The sequence below is a fragment of the Acinonyx jubatus genome, chromosome D3 (assembly GCF_027475565.1).
Source record: "Acinonyx jubatus isolate Ajub_Pintada_27869175 chromosome D3, VMU_Ajub_asm_v1.0, whole genome shotgun sequence".
In the NCBI taxonomy this organism is placed as follows: Eukaryota; Metazoa; Chordata; class Mammalia; order Carnivora; family Felidae; genus Acinonyx; species Acinonyx jubatus.
Window position 1 is genome coordinate 39,701,233 of NC_069392.1, and position 15,373 is coordinate 39,716,605.

At 41.8% G+C, this 15,373-nt stretch overlaps 1 protein-coding gene across 2 annotated transcripts in view; it reads left to right on the forward strand.

The window, feature by feature from the left end:
• The first annotated feature begins 1,471 nt into the window (after positions 1 to 1,471).
• The window catches only part of LPIN2 (lipin 2), an 84,895-nt gene continuing 70,993 nt past the window's right edge, over positions 1,472 to 15,373 (forward strand). The window contains exon 1 of one of the 2 annotated variants that reach the window (XM_027068600.2): positions 1,472 to 1,604. The gene's annotated coding sequence lies outside the window, so the exon portion shown is untranslated. Of the gene's footprint in view, positions 1,605 to 1,932; positions 2,182 to 15,373 lie in introns of those variants that run through there. The other variant, XM_053206130.1, reaches the window with a different exon arrangement.

Genomic DNA, 15,373 nt, shown 5'->3' on the forward strand with positions numbered 1-15,373 from the left:
GAGAATGAGGAAATATTAGAAATGTGAGTCATTCAGAGTGAGGTATCAAACCTAAGGTTGTTTGGAGGAAGGGAGGAGATATCTAGGTCTTCCTGAATTATGAAAGGAAGGAAGCTTGGTAGAATATTTCCCTTCCTAGGCAGGAGGTAGTGAAAATAGCCTGAGAGAAACAGGAAAAGTCTAAAGCAGGAAAAATGGAAGAAAGGAAAGAGAGCAAACAGTAACCGCATGTTCCAGGTTCCAGACATTAAGCTAAATTAGGCACTCTGTAGGCAAACCAATCCTGTGAGAAAGGCATTAATATTTCCATCTTACTGATGTACAAAGTGAGGATCCAGCTCTTTTCCTCTCTTCAATTCCACTTTTTCATAGTGGAGTAAAATGCTTTGAAATAATGGAGCAGAAATTCCAGTTCTTGTCTTTCTAAATTTTTATTCACTTGGAAGCCAGGTGAAAGGCACAGAAAAGAGGAAAATTCCTAGTGTGCTTAGGCCAGTGAAACTATCTAGTCTTCGTAGGGCCTTGGTTAAGGATGGGGCAAAGCTTGGCTGATGAGAAAGAGGCCGAAGGAACTTAGATGAGGAAGTGGTTGCCCTTGTTCCTGCTGCAGAACCACAGGGGGTTCCTGAGACTGGAAGCCGGTTTCCTGGGTCCCAGCCCAACCCAGCCACACTCCATCTGTGGGAAAAAAAACTGTGCAGCCGCTGGGCTCACCACGCAGGAGCTTTACATTAGTGCCTATTTTCCAAGATCCTCAAAGTTATATAAATTATCATTATCAGAATGCGTACTGAGAAACTAACTGACGTTTGTAAGTAACACATATACTTCATTCATAACTTTCAATAATAGGCTGCAAAAAGATAAAAACCGTGTGCGGTAATATGGTTTCGGCAATCCCTTTCTTAAAAGTGTATTTTAAAATATGTAATGGGATTGGGGAAGAGAAGGGTGGGGAGAATAACCAAACAGGCGAAGTAGCTACTGTTGATCAAAAGTGGATTAAAAAACATTCAACTGTATACCTTTCTTTGCACTTTAATACATCTTTTTTGGCAGTTGGGCTCTAAGTTCCACGTGACGCGCCACACGGTTGCCATGGAGACTAGCAGAAACTTTTTTTAGAAAAGTATCCCTAGCGTTGCCCTACGCAAGAAAGAGGCCAGTGCCCCTGGCCGGGCAGCGCAGGAGACAAGCAGCCGCCACGGGGGATTCGGCGGCGCTGGCCAGAGAGGGAGGCCGCTAGGGTGTCGCGCGGCCGGGAGGCGGCGGCCGAGCGCGGCGTCACGTGGCCGGGGAGGGGCCTGCGCGCCGCCCGCCCGCCTGCCCGCCCCTCGGCTACCGCCGCCGCCGCCGCCGCCGCCGCTGCCGCCGCCGCCGCGTCCCATTCATGAGGGCCGCCCGGCTCGGCTGCGGCCCAGGCGGCTCCCGAGGCAGCGGCGGCGGCGGGCGCCTGGGCCTCGCGCGCGTCCTCGCACGGCCCCGCCCCCTCAGCCTCCGACGAGCCCGCCTTGCGAGGCCGGTCCTCACCGTCGCCGTCCAGCCACCGCCTCCCGTCGGCCGCCTGCGGGCGCCGTTGCGGGTTGGGAGCTGAGCCACCGCAGGTAAGCGGGCGCCGAGCCGGGGTCCTCGCGCCGCTGCGCCGCCCCCCCCTCCCCCCCCGCCGTGGCTCGGGCTCCGCGGCGGGTGTCGCGTCTCTGCGCTCGGGCGGCTGGGGTCGCCAACTCGGTGCGGTGCCGCTCTGACGGAGGCAGGGACCCCTGCCCCCGCCTCGCCGCCGCCGTCACGTAGACGCGGGCCCCGCCGGCGCCGTGGCAGGACGGGTTTGCGGGGTCGATTGGGACCGGCGGGTGCTGGGTGAACGTGAGGAGGGGGACGTGAAGACTGAAACATGCGGGTGCCCCCGCCGCTGCCCGAGGTGATAGTCACTTCAGAACCCCCAACTCGCGGGTTTCTGGCGTAAAGGCTGGAGCGGAGGCCGAAGTGACGCTTGGCCGAGCCGCGCACGCCGAGGAAAGCGCGGCTGGAGGCCGCGTCTCCATCCGGCCCCCGGCCCTGGGGGAGGGGGCGCCCGAGGCACGTGATCGCATTCAATCCAGGGCTGGGAAGTTGCTGTTATTTCTCTGCAGCGGTTCGTTTGCCCTGTGTCTCCACCTCCAGGTTGTAGACCCGGTCCTAAGTGTGAGTAGTTTTTCCCTTCGCAACTCCCCCCCCCCCCCCCCTCGGTAAATCTCAATTTGTATGGAACGTGTTAAGATACAGTTTCATAGTAAGGGCTTCTCTCTCAACTTTTAACCCGGCGGATCACCATTTTCTCCACTCTTGCGAACAAATGAAGACTGTTCTCGTTGAAAATTTGGGATGACATTTTGAAGGCATACTGAACAGGCAGAAAGATAACCCTTCCTTGCAGAAAGTGCTGGAACTCTGAATATTTGGAAATGCTCTGAAGTATTACTTAACAAACCGCTATACTAATTTTAAAGGTACATCGGGGGATTATTTTTCCAAACTTGTTTGTTTGTTTGTTTGTTTTAAAGTGAAAAAGAGTCACTTATCTCGGTGTCAGGCCAGGCCCTGTTGAAGCTCTGCCCAATAGAAATGTTCTGTAAGTGTTACTGTTTATTAAAACTTGGTCTGGCTGGTTCATAATGCTTTGACAATACAAAGTCAAATTTTAAATACATTTAAATACAAATTTTAAAAAATTGTATTAAAATGTATTAAAAATACATTAAAAAATTTAAATACACATTTAGTGGCCCATATGGTTGATATGTTGATGGTCTGATATTGATCTTAGTGGCTTAAGCACGTGAAGTATGGCAGATAATGCTGAGATGGGGAGAGACAGGGCCCACAAGGTGCAGGGGAAGGATTCAGGTGGTCCCCTAGTGCAGTATCCTCACTTTTCATGAAGGGCAGTCAACCTCAGGCCATACCCAGCCAGTGTATAAAAAGCAGTCCTAAGGCCACCTGTGAAAGAGCACTGGCCAGGGAGTGTGGCTTCTTCCTTCCAGTTCAATATGCAGTTGATTGTGATATATCAGAGTGAAGTATCTCCATGTCCAAATGTTGATAGAGACGGCCATACTAGAATGCTAGAAATGAAACAATAGATTCTGTCTTAAAACGTGATGGCATAGTTGAGAGCCAACAGAGAAGCTTTATGTTTAAGAGGAACTGGAAACGGGAGCATTTGAAAACCATTCAACACTATAGTAAAGCTACTGTGAAGAAACAATTAAGAGAGTCAGCTGGGCATTGTGTCCTTCATTGCTCCAAGAATGTAGCAATAAAGGTACTCATCGCCCTGTATTGTAATTTTTGGTTTACTGACTGGACTGTCGCCTGCACTAGACTGAAAGTCCTTGCAGGCCAGACTCTGGTAGGTGCCTGGTACCAAATGCTGAGCCAGCTTTTAGAAGAATCTCCATGGAGGGCTGTTGAACAAAGATAGAAAGCAGCAGTCGGTCTGTGTATCCTTACCAGTGACCTGAGAGCTGGTGGCACTTCCTGTACACTCAACTTTCCTGAATTGTGAGCTTTGGTTGAATGACCCTGGTGGTGCCATGCATTAGAGGTGGTAAAAGGTTAAATTAAGCTCATGAGTATTACAGGGAACATTTTGCAATGTTTAGTTTAAATATTAATATTTAGTTTAAATTTAGCTTGGTTCTCTGTGTCAACAGTTATTCCCTCTGGATATGCCTTTTTTTTTTTTTTTTTTTTTTTAGTAATTTCTTCATATAAGGCAGCACGGTAACACTTAGCTGGAAGCTTTGTCTTGTTGGGAGGTAGATACAGCTACCTTTCTTAGGTGCTTAGTAATGTAAGTCAGGAGGTTTTTCTTGAAGTCTAACTTAAGTCCACCTGCCTTTAATTTAAATCCAACCCTTTTTGCTCTGACCCTAATAGCTGTCACGGTTTGTGTGTGTATGTGTGTGCATATTAACTTGCCAGTCAATGGCTAGACAGTGGTTGGGACCTTTATTTTGAAAGCCCCTTTTTATCTATTTTATTCCCTTCATTTATGAGATGTTGTATTTCTGGCTGAGCCCCAGAGTCTTCTGAACTGTCATTTGCCTTCTTCATAGTGAAATAACTCACAAGTTGGTAGGCAGAACCTCTAGTTGGCAGAATCCTATATAAATTGTCTTATTAAAACTTGGAAGATAATTATTATAGGCTGGAGTAGTAAACTTTATGGCTATATCAGAAGGCATTCAAAGAAGATTACTCGGTGACTTTGCTAACAATGAACTGCACTTTTTGGTATCCACTTCCCTTGCTGTCTGCTGTCAGTTTGATTCTTTTAGTAACACAGTATCACTATTACTAATGCTAAATGCTTTACATGTGTACTCTCCTTTAGTCTTTAAGACAAATGTGTGCTCACCCAGGGAGGTCCAGATGAAGCAGCTAGGTATCTCTGAGAGTCCGTGGCAACCTGTGTGTTGGGGGTGCCATTCCAGCTCTGCTGGCCTCACCTCTGGCTGCCTTGCTCTCCTGACCAGCCACAGGAAGCTTGGCCCACATGGTCCACCTCAGCTCTAAAATGCTGAGACTGGATGATTCTGCTGTAAGTTTTCAGTCTATAAAGAAGGAAGGGGAAGAAAAAAAATGTTAGGAGATAAGCTGTGCTGCAATGCAAGATAAGCCCAAAATGTGACTTTTAGGATTAGAATAATGATAAGATACACATTTTAAAAATTTGATTCACTGACTACAGTTTAGAATCTTTTTCTTCTAAAGCCCTTGAATGCCAAATTTCTGTCATCCTGTATTTGTCAGTTTAGATTGGTGTTAAAATTATTACTAAAAAAATGAGGAAGGAGCCAGAAATCCTTGAACTTGTAAAGTGTAACAAAAGTTACAGCATTGGCTTCTTGTGCTACCTTCATTTTACCTATGTACAAAGAGGGTCTAGCTGAAAGTCAGGTGACTTGTGTGTTAGAGGATCTTTTAACTTTTATTTAGGTCAAATATATAATTTGACAGACTACATAAATGTGTTGGAAAAATGAAGGGCTCATAGAGATCTTTTAAAAGTCCATTTAGAGTCCATGTAGTTATCTTTGTAATCTTTGAATTTAGAACTTTATTATGTGATGTTTATATTTATCTGTGGTGTTACAGATTTTCAACATGAACCATCCAAATTAGGCTTTTCTACTTCTTTGGAAGAGAAACACTGGCTCCTAGAAAAGTCCACTTTGTGATGTTTGGGTAGCTAGGGGATTGCCTTTATCTGACTTTTTGGCATATTTGAACAGTAGGGAAAGTCTTCTGTAGTTAATTTTGTGAATAGTAACTGAGTTTCTTGACTTTATTTCATTTCATATTTACTTTTGTACCAACTCTCTTAATTTTACTGTTGAATAATACATATATTTGTCTGAACAGCCTCTAATCATTTTTTTCAATGAGGCAAAGTATAAATAAAATTTAAGGTGATTTATAAATTCTAAGTTGTTTTCAACTCCTGGCATCTTTTTTTATCTTAACTGTTCAAGAATCTACAGTGATCCATTCTCACCTGTTTTAGCAAATAGAAGTTTCCCATCTCTGTTCTCTTATTTCCGTTTTCTCCCTCCCATCTCCACTGGCCCCAAACATTTATCATTTTCTTCAGTACTCACTTTTCTTGATTAACTTAGGCTGTGGGAGGCGTTGCTCTAGCTGTTAACCAGTATTAGAGTAAATAACTGTTGTCTTTAATTTTTAGACACTTCATGTGACCTGCTGGTAGCGCTAGTTTGCCTTTTTTCTGTAAATGTCGAACTAAGGGGAGGAGTAGGGAAGAGATGGATTGTTGAATGGAAGTAGTAAGAAGTTAGCCTTTTTGTTCAGAGTCTAGTAGAGAAAGTAGAATTTGAGGAGAGGAGGAAAGGACGTTGAAACATGAGCAACTTTTTAGGATGGTCCTGAGGATAGGATCTGTTGATTTTAAAAGTAACTACAAGGGGAAAGAGGAAGGGACAGACCTTCATAGGTTGATGTGCAGAAGAAAGCTCAAATAGAGTGAGCTGGAGTGGCTGTGCAGACCTTGTATTTGCAGTTCAGTGGAAACTTTTTGAGGGTTTGGCATGCTATCTACCATTGTTTTGATATTTTAACTTTTTTGGTCACTCGTGAATTTAGTTGAAATTTTAAGTTACATTACAGGGGTGTAAAGGGATGTGGATTCTAAAAGTTTTAAGAAACATGATTAAATACATAGCATTTCAAAGACAAAGGGTACCAGTATCTAGGTTTAAAAATTATTTGGTTTTGATGGTCATAACTAAGTAATTATCAGTGATTTTGCTCAAAAAAAAACAAAAAAACAAAAAAACAAAAAGGCACATGGTACCAAGTAACTTTAGTGACTGACTAAATTTCTGCATTTACCTATTTCTGGTATAATGGAAGGGATAATTGGTTGTAAACATCTTTTTAAAAAAAAAATCTGTTTTTATATCTATAGTAAGATGTTTTATTTTTATAGGAAGAATCTTAATTACAAACGAAAAATTGACTGGTTAATCTGGGATTGAAATCTACCTAAAAGCTTTTTTTATGTTTCTGAATAAACAATGGAATTGTACAATTCCATGATGGTTCTAATCTATTCAGTGCATTATGATGTGACATGTGTTGCTCCTGGCAAGATAGATGTGTCCAGCTGCACTAGAGACTTGGTGTTTACTGATTCTAAAAGAGAGGTATCCAGAATGTGAATAGCTCTTATAAGGTATTGGGCATAATCTATTAAATATAAAGGAATCTCAGACAGCAAAACCATCAGATAGTTGATGTGAATTATGAACTCTGAATTGGAACTCTCTGAATTGTGGTATGTTACTTTCTCCAACAGTTGCCTGTAAATTTGTGGTCTTTGTAAAGTGATGTGCCTTTTTTTTTTTTTAATTTTTTTTCTCTGTTTTTTATTTATTTTTGGGACAGAGAGAGACAGAGCATGAATGGGGGAGGGGCAGAGAGAGAGGGAGACACAGAATCGGAAACAGGCTCCAGGCTCTGAGCCATCAGCCCAGAGCCTGACGCGGGGCTCGAACTCACGGACCGCGAGATGGTGACCTGGCTGAAGTCGGACGCTTAACCGACTGCGCCTCCCAGGCGCCCCAGTGATGTGCCTTTTTTCGAACCAGTTTAAGTCAAGCAATGTTTGGGCTTACTGAAGAACCATGGGGAATATACTTTTTGTTTACGATACTAAGTGTAATTATTTTTTTCTTTGTAAAATATTGCAAAATTATCTGTCCACATTTTATATATTTTTTAAATTATTTTAATCTCAGTGTTTTTGGATCAGTAATACTTATCCATCTGACATTATAACTATATTCATAACATCTGTTTATATATGAACTGCAAAGGAACAGGACTTATTTAGAGAAGTATCTAAATATTTTGTGAATAGAAAGCTCTCTATTTTATAATTTAAAATGTGTATTAGAGATGCTTTATAAGTAAGGATTGATCTTGTGTTGTAGGGTTTTCTAACTGGTTCAACCAATTCAAAATATCCTGCCTAAAGTAGTGGTATTTGAAAAGTAAACATTTGGAATTTTGGGGTCTTTAGCATACTCTATCCACTGAGATTCAGTCTGTAAAATGGTGCTGATGCCTATTTTTTAGGAACACTGTTTCTAGGAGGTGTTTAATGTCTGTAAAAGATTATTATTATTATTACAGTTACATGTTTAAGTACTTTCTTTGGCTGAGGCATTGTGTTTTACATAAATTATCTCCTAAGAGGCACAACAACCCTGCAAGGTAGAGATAGTAGCTGCATTTTCTAGGTGAAGACAGTGAAGCGGAAAGAGATTTGTCAAAGGCATGCACCTGTGTATTGGCATTGACCTACCCACCCACCCCCATTCCATTGTCCCTGCTCCCATGCCACCACACTGCCCAAGGGACTGTAAGAATTCTTAGGAATCTGCTTGACATGCCAAAACTAATTTGGGGGTGTTGTTTTTACTTTGTTAGGTAGAACTGGAGAACTGACTTTTTTTTTTTAAGTTTATTTATTTATTTTTGAGAGAGAGAGGGAGTGAGAGAGAATCCCAAGCGGGCTTCACAGCATCAGTGCAGAGCCCTATGTGGGACTCGAACTCATGAACTGTGAGATCATGACTTGAGCCGAAATCAAGAGTCGGATGCTTAACCAACTGAGGCACCCAGGTGCCCTGGAGAACTTATTCTTAATGTCTGCATCTATAAACTGCTCGTAGAGGGATAGCACCTGCTGCATAGAAGCCTTGGGTTTCTCTGAATCATTTATATATGCAAGAGAAAGACCAGCCAAGAAAACAGTGGAGGTGATTTGACTCCACCACACCTACTTGGTGCCTGCTCAGGAATGAGCTAAACAATATGAAGCTGATGATCATCTGCCTGCCTTCTGTAATATGAGCACATCACTGGGCTGAGTTGGGATCAGGTGTTTAAAACCTGACCCCTAAATTGCAGCTAAGTTTTGCTCACAGACTCTGCTTGAGAGGAAGGCAGTTCTTTTTAGTGTTGGGAAGAAGAAATGGGCTCAGTTGGACTTTTTGAGACATGGTATGTCAGTATCCAACATGATGTCTTCTTGAAGGATTTTCCTTGGTAATTTTGACTGTTCCTGATATGAGAATTACACTCCATAACCCCTGGGTTATGTGGAACTTGATTGTGAGGGGCCCTGAGTTAAACATTTCAGAATTGGACAGAGCTTCTGACTTCTTAATCCATGTAGGAACCTTGTTTCATCACATTGTGGGTGGCCAGGTGAAACCCCTAATATTGTTGAGTATCTGAGTTTGCATTTTTGAACAGATTTGTTTTTGGAATTGGCACTTTCTTCATTATATCACTTGATTCGCTTGGTAACTAGATCTGCAGACAGGATTCTTTGTGATGGAATTTTAATGGTGTTTTACCTACTGTAATTGAATAAATGGATAAGTTGGTATTTATCAATTCTTCAATACAGAATAATTTATGAAACAGAAATATAGTCATGGACCGTTAGGAATTCCTAAATCATGATTACACATTTGGCATATAGCTTATCAGTTGTCTTATCTGTAATATGGAGATAACAATACCTACTGATGGCCTGGTTCTGAGGACTAGCTGAGACTGTGTATTAAACCAGAGCCAGAAGCCACCTAGAGGTCTAGAGGAAGAGTGGCAGGCTAGGATTTCTAACCCGACAAGACATGCCAGTGTTGAGGGGCACAGGGGCAAAGGGCAAAAGGCAAATAGCACATTCCTCTTGCCTTGAAGTAGCTTATAGACTTGTTTGAAGCAGAATTTTATAAAACAGGTAAGGATTGAGAAAGGAGTACTACATGAGTGATTAAAAGTGAGTCAGAGGAGGGGAACCTGAGTGGCTCAGTTGGTTGGGCGTCCGGCTTCTGCTCAGGTCATGATCTCGAGGTTTGTGAGTTTGAGCCCCACGTCGGGCTCTGTGCTGACAGCTCAGAGCCTGGAACCTGCTTCAGATTCTGTGTCTCCTTCTCTGTCTGCCCCTCCTCCACTTTTGCTCTGTCTCTATCAAAAATAAATAAATGTTAAAAAAAAATTTCTTTTTTTAAGTGAGTTAGAGGAGGACACCTGGGTAGCTAGCTCAATCACTTGAGTGTCCGGACTTCGGCTCCTGTTAAGGTTATCTTGCGGTTCCTGACTTCATTCAGTGCTGAGCTCACTTCTTTTTGGATCCTGTGTCCCCCGTCCTTGCCCCTCCCCCACTGGTGCTCTCTCAAAAATAAATAAAACATTGAAAAATGAGTCAAAGGAAATATTTGGAGTGAACTTCTCTGCTTATATTTTTAGCATGAGGATATGATGTTTAGTTAAAGATGTTTGTGCTTGCTTAAAATTTCCTTGACCCAGAACTTTTATCTCTATAGTGTCAAAATAGAAAATGCATTTTTATGTTAGCTGTTTTGTATCTAAATCTTATGCACTACATATGTTTGTAAATTTAAGCCTTGTGATTTTTGCCATCATTTCATCTCTTATTCTGTGAATTTTGTTGCCTAGGCCCATAGGTGGAACATTGTCTTTTGTATCTAGAAAGCAGAGCTGTCCTTTATACACTGCAGGTAAATGCATGACTAAAAAAACCCCCAAAGCTCTTGCTGTCTAGTTCAAAAGTCTGTAACATTTTTCTATAAATTTTAGTACGTGACTGTTATTAAAATTTCTTTAGATTATATAATTACATGACATTTCTCACTAGTTGAAAAATACTAATAAACCTGTATTGTTAATGGTGGATTTTTTTTTTAATCTTCTAAGGATCATCCTTTTCAACTGTTAGCTAAATCTTTTGCTATTATCTTTGCTATAGAATGAAAAGGGCTTTTGTGTTAGGACATTCCCCTTTCCCAAGTGAATGAACTGAGCAACTTAATAAGAACCTTACTGTATTTAAATTTTCTGGTTCATTTGTTTTGTCTTGTTAATGAGACATACCTAAAGCTCAGTGCTGATGCTGAGAGCCAGAAAAGAGGTTTTCCTGTAAAAGCAAAGCAGAACCAAACCCCACAGAGCTATTTGCTTGGTGTTTGTTTTTTTCTTTTCTCTAATAGTTTTCATTCCTGTAGATAGGATTCTTTAGCATGCTGTTCCATCATATAATAGTGGTATTCGTCTTTTACATTTTTAAGTGTATTTTTTTTTAATTTTTTTTAATGTTTATTTATTTTTGAGACACAGAGAGACAGAGCATGAATGGGGAAGGGTCAGAGAGAGGGAGACAGAATCTGGAACAGGCTCCAGGCTCCAAGCAGTCAGCACAGAGCCCGACGCGGGGCTCGAACTCACGGACGGCGAGATCGTGACCTGAGCCGAAGTCGGACGCTCAACCGACTGAGCCACCCAGGCGCCCCTAAGTGTATTTTTTTAAGTGTAGTTTAAAAATTCAGATAGCACTTTGAGATATATAGTGAAAAGCACCAGTCTCTTCCTCACTCCTGACTACTGCTTCCTAGAAACAACTTCTTCGAACTCTTACCTGTTTCCTGTGGGATTTTCTTCTATGGGTCTATGCCTAAACTACTGCAGCTTGTTTTTCCAAATCTAGACATTCTCTGTGGGTTTCTTACTTTGCTAGATGAGGATTCATCTCTCATACAACCCTCCTTACACACTTTTCCTTCTATCCTTCCAAGGTAATCATATCATAATTTTTTATTTTCTCTATATTCAGTATTTATGTTTTCATGACCAAGTGTTGCTCAAAACTAGGCATATACAGTGATTTAATTTCTTCACCAGTTCAAATTTCTGTTTTTTCTGGAGTTAATTGTTTTGTTGGCTCATGTTTCTTAGTACCAGTCACAAATTCAGGCCCCCACTTTCAGACCGAATTACAGGGCTCTGGGCAGTGAACACCTCACCTGCATCCCATTAGTTTCTCACCTCTGTTGGGTAGTCTTTCCTAGAGATTCCTCTCTCAGCCTGCCTCCTCATTTTTGGTGGGCACATCCTCCTGTAGCTTTTTGAGAAAGGGTTCACAGGAGGTCAACTCTGAGACCTTACTTGACTGGAAATTTATTCTAGCCTCATCCTTAATTGGTTAAGCTGGCTATGGAATGCTAGAATGGAAATAGTTTTCCTTTAGAATTTTGACTTGTTACTGTTGAGAAATCCCAAGCTTTTTAATTTCTGTTTCTCTTTCCTTCCCACTCTATGTATCCTTTCCTTTTCTCTTCCGGTTTTCTTTCTTTTCTTTGTTTTTCTTTCTTTCTTTCTTTCCTTTCTTTTTCTTTTCTTTCTTTCAAAACTTTACTTCTTTTTGAAGTTGCTCTTTCATCTTTTGATGAGGTGCCTTCATTTGTGATTTGCAGCTGTGGTCCCTGGACCATTAATGGTGAAGGAGTGACTGGAACAACTGGGAAGAGCCCTCCTCACTTGGCTTCACGGTGAACCCACAGTCCTGGCCTTGCTTTGTACGTTCATGCCTGGTTGGCAGGCAGGTATTTCATCAGTGTCTGTAGGTCAGAAGGGCCTAAAAACACTCAGAATGTATGAGTGCTTCTCAGATCTGGTGAGGCTTCACGCCACAGACAGGATCACCTGCAGCTGTATGTCCTCATGAAAAGTTCGGGAGGTAGCTGGCATTGGGTGCTGTGCCTCTGATTGAGAGCATGGTGTGCATCCTGCTTTGTGTAGCCATGCCCACAGGGTGATTGCTGAATCCTTTGTCCTTGAAGACCACAGAGCCTTTAACATTGTTTATTGGCATCTTTCCATTGTGGCTGCCTTTGATAGAGGCCACTACAGTTCAGGTACCTCTTCATCTTTTGTGCTGGGCACTTGGTGGGAACTTTCATTTTGGAAAATCATGTTTTTGACTCTGGGAAATTATCTTTTTTTTTTTTTTTTTTTTTTTGAGAGAGAGAGAATGTGTGACTGGGGGATAAGGAGCAGAAGGGCAAAAGGAGAGAGGGGATCTTAAGTAGGCTCTGTGCTCAGCACCGAGCCTGATGCATGGCTCAATCCCATGACCCTGGGATAATGACCTGAGCTGAAATCAAGAGTTGGACACTCAACCCACTGAGTCACCCAGGCACCCCCCTGGGAAATTATCTTGTAGTTGTAATAATTTTATGTAGTTCTAATGTGTTTTTGTTTTGTTTACATACCTCCACCAATGTGGGCTCTTTTTTTAAGCACTTAATTACTTTCTGATCCTCCATTTTTTTTCCTCCATCCATTTTTCATCTTTTAAAAACTTGACCTCTTTTCATTTGCTGTCATTGCCTCTAGCCATTCTTTATACTTGTGAGTTATCCCTTTTATATTTCTTTACTGTTATGTTAGTGAGTGTATTGCAATAAAGTACTAGAAACTGGATGGTTTAAACAACAGAAAAATTTATTGTCTCACTGTTCCAGAGGGTGGGTTAGTTCCTTCTGAAGCCTGTAGGGCGAATCTGTTCATTCCTCTGTCCTAATTTCTGGTGGTTAGCTGACAATTTTTGGCATTTCTTGGCTTGTAGATACCTTAATGGTCACATGGAATTCTGTATGTGTGTGTCTGTCCATCTCTCTTTCTCTCTCTCTCTCTCTCTCTCTCGCTCTCGCGGTCCAAATTTCCCCTTTTTCTGTGGAAGCCAGTCATGATGGTTTAGGGCCCACCCTAATGACTTCATTTTAACCTGATTACCTCCATAAAGATCCTGTTTCCAAATATCACATTCTGAGATATTGAGGGTTGGAATTTCAACTTAGCATTTTTGGGGCGGCACAGTTCAACTCTGAACAGTTGGGTTTTTAAGAGAGAATGAAAATAAAGTGTATGTCTTCCTTTGTGTTTAACAGAATGTCTAATTATTGTAATATTTTTAAAGACTGTTTTAGTCACATCTATCTTCACTGAAGATTAGAAAGCAACTCTCAGGAAGTAATTTTTAGGTTATGGTTTGCAGTTTTTGTTCAGATTTATGTGACTGTTAAATTTCTGCTGGTTTCCTGAATGTTTGATAACTTAGTATCTGAGTCACCTCATTTTTTTCCTACTCTTGCTCTGTTTCTAAAGTAATTTGAAGGTTGGCAACATGACTGAAGAAGGAATAGCAGCAGTGGCTTGTGAGAAAGTAAATCCTAAGTATATTATGACATAGTTATGGGAGTATGATCAGCCAGGTTCTAATGCTCTTTCGTGTTAATTATACTTGTTTTTTCAGATGTGAGCCTTCCTGGGTTGAGTTTGTTTGTTTGTTTGTTTGTTTGTTTGTTTTTAAAAATTCTATCCTACATTTTCTTGGTTTTGGCTTCTCATTCCCTTTACCTAAAAGTAGCCTACCCTTCCTTCCTTACTTTCTGGCAGCATCACTCTCTTTAATTTCCTGTGTAATAGTTATCCCAGTCTAGAATTTTATTTTTTATTTCTTGTCTCTTCTTTCTCCATTAGAATCTAAATGCTATAAGAGCAGGTGCATCAACCAGGTTCACTGCTTGATCTCAGAATAGAATAGTGCCTAACATGTTATAAAGTAGGCCCTGCTTTTAAACAGGTCAGTGAGCGAAACAAGTTTTATTTTCCAACATTCCAAATGTTGCTTCACTGAATTGCTTTTGCTCTTGGAAGTCCTTCTGTCTTGTTGAAGTAGCTCAGTGTACAAGTCAGCTTGTGATAACACAAGTGGCTCAGCCTTACCTGGCATTTGTTTTGCAAACCTGTAAAACTAGGACACAGCTCAAACTGGAGTGATGAGTGGCTCTCATAGCGGTGCAGTTGGCGATGGCTACTGTCTCCACAGATTCTCCCTTTATCCACCCAAATGTCCTCCCAGGCCGGGAAAGGGAGCTCCCCCCTAACATTTCTGAAAATCCTACTAGGGTTCCAGTAGTAATTGTGCACAATAAAACAGGGCCTGAAATTTGAGTTATATTTTAATTGGATTTTGGTGGAAGGCTCTCATCCATCTCCACAGCCTCTCCCAGTTTTCCCAGAAGCCTCTGGGAAATATGGCCAATATGGGATGCCTGGAGTTGGGAGTGGGATCTTTGCATGGCTGCACAGGAGTTCATATCCCTGCTTCCTGGCCTCATGGTCACCACATTCTGTTTAATTGAGACAGACCCAGGCAGTTCCAAAGAGAAGAGTGGAGAAGTAGTGAATTTGTGCTTCCTGATCTAGGAAACAGGGAGGGAGGTGCTACATTCTGAGAGTTAAATGTAAGAGAGATTGCAGGTGTTATTAAAAACTGAATATGTGTTACAGGAGCTGAGGAATTCTCCTGGTCACTTTTATGACATCATTTAAGTAAGCCGGCAGATTGGTACTTTTTTTTTTCTTGTTTTTTATTCGTATGCTACCAGTACAGGGAAGACCTTTCTCTCCACCTACAGGAGTCACTGAAAGTTGATTGATGCAGTGTGTGAGACTGGTCAAATGGTTCATGTAGCAAAAGTCACCTTTTAACTGGAATTGTGGTACTGTCTTGATTTCATCATGGTATCCTGAAGGGTTATAAGGAAATGGCCTGGCATTCAGATGCTGTCCCAGAGGTGATTGCTACAGCTTTGACCTCAGTCATGTTCCTTTGAATTTCAGGTAGGTTTAGAAAAATACAAGCTCTTGGGGTACCTGGGTGGCTTGGTTGGTTAATTAAGTGTCCAGCTTCAGCTCAGTTCACGATCTCATGGTTCAGGAGTTCGAGCCCCACATCGGGCTTTTCGCCCACAGCGTGGAACCTGCATGGGATTCTCTGTCTCCCTGTCTCTCTGCCCCTTCTCTTCCCTCGCCCTCCCTTGCCCTCCCTCTCTCTCCCTCTCTCTCTCTCAAAATTAATAAATAAACTTTTAAAAATTCTTTAAAAAAAAATACAAGCTCCAAAAATGAAGTGTGCATACTCACAAAATGT